We start from the raw sequence: 5,520 nt of genomic DNA on the forward strand, positions 1-5,520 counted from the left end.
ATGGCATTTTAGAAATAGTTAATTAATCCTTTCCTGAGAGTCTGTGTACCATATCTGAATCTGGTTTATCCTCTTAGATGAGTTGACATCTGGTTTGTACCATCACTCCACCATCACTAAATCTATAAATCCCTGACCAGCCTGTGCTACAAGCTACACATCGGCCATCAAGCAACAGCATGATAACCCAAGTAAGAAGAGGGAACTACAGTGTTTAAGCAAAAGGTACAAGTGAACCATCTGTCACATCTTTCCATTTTTCCAAGAAATTGGTTGCAGACATGTTGAAAACACAAAAGTATTGAGTGAAGACTGATTTTAGTTTATCAGGTTTTTAGAATGTAAGCAGGACTGAACAATCTTAATTATAACTAGTTATTTTCTTCTTTGTTTGTTTGTTTGTTTTTAGTTCATCGGGTTGGAGTGATCCAGTGAAATATCAGAAAACTGTGTCTGCTCTGCATTTTGTATTTTTTGCTCCACTAGAATCCTCTGTCGTAACTTCTTTCTCATAGAATCTTTGTGTTCAGAAACTGGTGGTGCAGGATTCAAAATGCAGGAGACCTGGCTCGGTGGCAGAAACTGAAATATACAGTAAACTAGAACATGACAAACCACATGGAGAAACAAAACTGGTGGCAAAGCAGAACAGGTGAACTGGCAATGAAGAACTGAAAACCAGACTCTTACACCCCGAGTAAGGAGAGTAAAGAGAAATTAAAACAGCTGTGGATGATTAACTTGAACCTGGAGTGACTGACAGAACGTGACTAAAGATACCACTTCAAAACCAAACTAATCCGCAGAATCCTGACAATTTGTTTTAATTTTAAATAGATTTTCTCAAAGTAAAACCATCTTACCCATTACCAACTCTTATACTGGTCGTGTTTATATTTTTATATGTTTAGTAACTTTAATGGTTACTTTGAATCCAATAGTGATGATAAATTGTACAATCTGACACTAATTTTTCAGAGTTCAGCCTCAACATGTTTGGATTTTGTTCTGGATTCTTTTGCGACAATTTCTATGATTTATTTTTTCAATTTGACATCAACAGTTCTCTTGCAACAATGTTCAGGAACGCTGACTACAGTCCTGTGGACCTTATACTTCTAAACTTTTCTGTGCAACTGTTGCGAACATTCTGCTGTGTTCAGATAATTTTGTAGCCTTTACAAACATGCTTATCTTCTTTTCCTTTGGGCTTTGCCCTCTCTGCGTCTTCTCGATCAATTTTTGCAATTTAACTGATAGAGCAAGATACATTGGTATCTAAATCAACATTCAATTGTAAAAAGTTGATGTCAAGAAAGAGATGCCGGTGCACCACTTGCTCATTTTTATGCGCATCTCTGATCCTGGGACCTTCTGATCACCCAGAGTCTGTTTTAACTGCTTCTTAAAAGTCATGCAACAATCTTCCTTTTTCAGTTTCCACCAGTTTATTCTCTTTTCTGCCTTTTCTCTTTCTTTCTTCATCTTCATCATCACCAGAGTCACCCTACACACCACCATCCTGTTGTCTGGAAATGCCTACCACTACTTTGCAGTCCCTGATCTCCTTCAGATTACACATCTACACAAGATGTAGTCTATCTGTGTGGTTGTACCTCCACTCTTATAGGTTGTTGCTGCCTCTCAGAGAACATATTTACTATTCCATCTTTTTTTTGCTAAATCAACCACCATCTTTCCTCTATGTTGCTCTCCTGGATACCAAACTTGCCCATCACGTCCTCATCACCTCTGTTTTCTGCATCAACTTGTTCATTGAAATCTGCACCAATGACAATTCTCTCACTTTGAGGGATGTTCATCATCACAGAATTTCTCCTTCTCCAGCTCACCTGTGGGGCAAACCCACTAATATCATTAAACATCACACCTTCCATTTCCACACCTCCACAACACTATTAAGAAACTCCTTCTTTAAGATAACTCCTACTCCTTTCATCTCCCCATCTCCACCATGACAGAACAACTTGAACCCAGCTCCTAACTTAAGTATGTCTACCTTCCTCCTCTACATTATGTCCATTAGCTCTCTCCTTTTCCTGTCATAGCTCCAACATTCAAAGTCCCAACTCTCAGTCCAACATTCATGACTTTCCTTTTCTCTCTCTTCCTACAAGCGTCCCTTTCTTCATTTATTTTTCTTACCAACAGCAGTCTTATTTCCACTGGCATCCTGTCGGTGAACAGCACTGATGGTGGTTGTTGTTACCCTGGGCCTTGACTGATCCAGTATGGATATCATAGGTTGGATTAGCATATGTGATTTGGCAAAGATTTTACGTTGGATGCCCTTCCTGACACAATCCTCTGTATTTATCCAGGCTTGGGACTGGCACAATGAGACCCTGGCTTGAGTCCCCTTGGGGTTACATTAAATAAAACAAAAACTACAACCAATGAAAATCAGACATTGTTTTTGAATTCTTGCTCTGCAGAATCATTGAAAAATTAGGAAAAATCAAACAACTAAAAACATGTAGTTTCACCGGGGTCTTTAAACCTGTTTGTCACCTTAAAGACCCACTCTGATAAATTGTGTTTTTGGTATTATTTAGCCCTTTACGCCTACTTTTGCAAATATGCATCAAACCATTCTGCTCCAAGCTAACCTTAATTTGTTGCATTTTTCCTATAATAGAGGACATATATCAAGAAACTTCAGCTCAAAGTTGCCATTTGAAAAGCGGTTATTTGTGTTGTAAATGACACAAGGCGGGCCACGAGCTCCCTGCTCTGAGCCTCCAGCAACTGGGGGGGGGGGGGGTGTTCTGGGCCAATGGTCCCAACTCTGAGGCGAATTTCTAATGAACTGCTGCTCTTTAGAAACTATGTCCTAGAAAACAACACAGGTTTTTTGATTTTAGCTAAAAAGGACAAAGTAATAATCAAAAGACCAATTGGGAAGGCTTTTACAAGAGATTTAAAGATTAACAGGGTGGGTCTTTAAAGAATACGTCGTTTGGGGACATGGTGAACACCACACTAGACAAAGTCAAAGAGAGGGAAGGAAAGAGTTATTTTAGGAGCTTAAAAATAATGGATAAATGATCAAAATAAAACACAGGTAAGCATGTTCGTAAAGGTTATAAAACTATCTGATAGCAGCGGGATGTTCCCATGACAACAGTTGCACATACGTTTAAAACAACTTCCAAAAATGTTACAGGTGAACTCTAAGAAATAAGCATTCATCATCACTGTTGGACTCAAAGTGGGTTTCCTCCCATTAAATCCAATGTCATGTGCATTGTGAAACATTGTATGTATGGGTTTGTTTCCTCAATTGTATTCTCTTGACATGCCACAAAGCCTTCCAGATAAAACTGCAGCTTTTCGGTAACAAAAGATGTGAACAGACTTCTGGGGAAGTTGTACGTAAAGAGTTCTGGCAATTTTTCTTGGTGGCATGTTCTGCTCCAGGTATAACTTAGCAAAAATATGGGTTGTTGTTTTTAAACCTTTTTTCAAACTTAGTTCTGTGGTTTTTGGATAAAATGCAGGAAAAAAACAGGAAACAGCAGAAAACCAACCCTGAGTTTGACCCACAAAAAGAAAAGATTTTTGTTTAGGCTGATCATATCTGCACAGATATATGTGCGACCATGCACAAAAGCTGATGGTAATTCACGGTGGCCACACGTAATACGTCCGGGCAATAAGATACACGTTTCTGCTTTCTAAAAAAATTCTTTCTGTTCCTGTTTTCCTGCCACAATTTGTGTCTACAACTTGTTCTCTACTCCACCACACCTCTCAGTCACAACTCCAGGTAAGCCCAGTTATTTCTAAAATGGTCTTTTCTTAAGACCTGTAATTTTCATTATAGGTACTTCAACAATCAGAAACAAAATTAGAAATAATACTAATTACGCTGTCTGAATTTTTGGTTTATTTTCAAAATAATTATAGACCATTCCCAAAATTTAGAATATCATGGGAACGTTTATTGATTTCCATAACTTCATTAAAAAAAAACTTAATGGAATAGATTCAGGTCCAACTGTTGAATTAATTTCAAGTATTTATTTGTTTGTTTTTACATTAATTGTGGTTTCAGCTCATTCCAGGTGCTTAAAAAAGAGAAACTATTCGCATAAAACATGACTGCACAGATTTTCTGGGTTACTCTTTGACAAAAACTCTTGTATTATCCTTAGAACAATTTAAGTTATTAAACTTTCTTTTCTTTGTAGAACAAAGGATGGACGCAAGCAACAATCCGTTTTCTGTCATTTTGAAAAGAATGGAGAGCCTTGTAGCATCAAATGTTATCATGGGATTGTTTCTTGTTTTCTTTGAGAAGATGCTGGACTCAGAATTCTTGTGCCCTTGCTATGAAGGAAGTGTGTGGAATACTTTGTTTGTTTCTCTTTATTTTTTGGGTCCAATAGTTACAATCTTTGCTTTAATCCCCCGTGTGCTTGACTATCCAAGCTGCTGTTGCATTTGCTGTTGTTTAATTTGCTTACAGACTTTAGTTCCTTCTCTTATATGGGTCATCATACTCTTGCTTGATGGCCGATATGTAGCTTGTGCAAGCACAAACTGGTCTGGGATTTATGAAGCTACAGATGGTGGTGGACTGATGAGATGGTGCAAACCAGACAACAACTCATTTGAGAAGCTAAGCTATACCCAGAGAGCGTACACAGTCTCTCAGGTAAGGAGCATTTAAGCATTTTTAAACGGGCAGTTGATCTGTTAGAAATATGTTTTTTACAAAGTGCATAACATACTTTTATTCTTTTTCTCTGGGCTGTTAGTGCAGTGGATTTGGGCTCTGCATTTGCTTTGGTCTGATCTTATCCTGCCGTTAAATAAAGTGAAATAAAGGAGTCAAGAAGGGATGGATTTGGAAGCACTTGACCTGAAGATGGAACCTATGTCAACAGATCTGATCGTTTCTTAGGAAAGAACTGTTCCAAAAATGACTTAATTATAAATTGTTCTTGCATCTACTCTGTAGATTGTCATCTTGTGGTTAAAATGAGTGATAAAAAATTGTATTTACTCTCCTGAAAGATCAATCAAGTAGTGTATGTTTGTTGTTCAAAATATATTTGCTTTTTTCGATTTAATCCATGATTAATGCTTGGTATGTAAAAAGACTGTCAGTAAGATACTTTGAAGAAAAACTGGGAATTATGCAGAGATTAAAAGTATCCTTTTGCTGACAATGTTCAATAAATACATTCAATAAATGTTCATGTTCAATAAATAAGATCATATCCAAATAGTGTTTACATTATTCAATTTAACACAAAGTACTAAATTTATTTATTATCGGTACATTTAGATGATTTCAGGTCAGAGGCCATGAAAATAAAAATGTAACTATTAGATTAATATACTGAAGACTACCAATATAACAGTTTTAATTAAAGTTAAAAAGGTTTCCTGGGCCTTCAAATAGTGTTTGAATCTTTAAAACTTTGGGCTGCAGATCACTCTCCAAATGAGTATGATGCAAAATCTTTTTTTCTTTTCTTTGCTGGTTAT

The 5,520-nt window shown here is 37.0% G+C and overlaps 1 long non-coding RNA gene across 1 annotated transcript; it reads left to right on the forward strand.

The window, feature by feature from the left end:
- Positions 1–2,806: 2,806 nt before the first annotated feature.
- On the forward strand, positions 2,807–5,247 carry LOC105354209 (uncharacterized). The gene is made up of 3 exons (XR_908883.4): positions 2,807–3,790; positions 4,215–4,681; positions 4,785–5,247. It is a non-coding gene; the product is annotated as an uncharacterized LOC105354209 (long non-coding RNA).
- The last annotated feature ends 273 nt before the right edge of the window (positions 5,248–5,520 follow it).

The sequence above is a fragment of the Oryzias latipes genome, chromosome 6, assembly GCF_053564925.1.
Source record: "Oryzias latipes strain Hd-rR chromosome 6, Olatipes_Hd-rR_3.1".
NCBI classification, from domain to species: Eukaryota; Metazoa; Chordata; class Actinopteri; order Beloniformes; family Adrianichthyidae; genus Oryzias; species Oryzias latipes.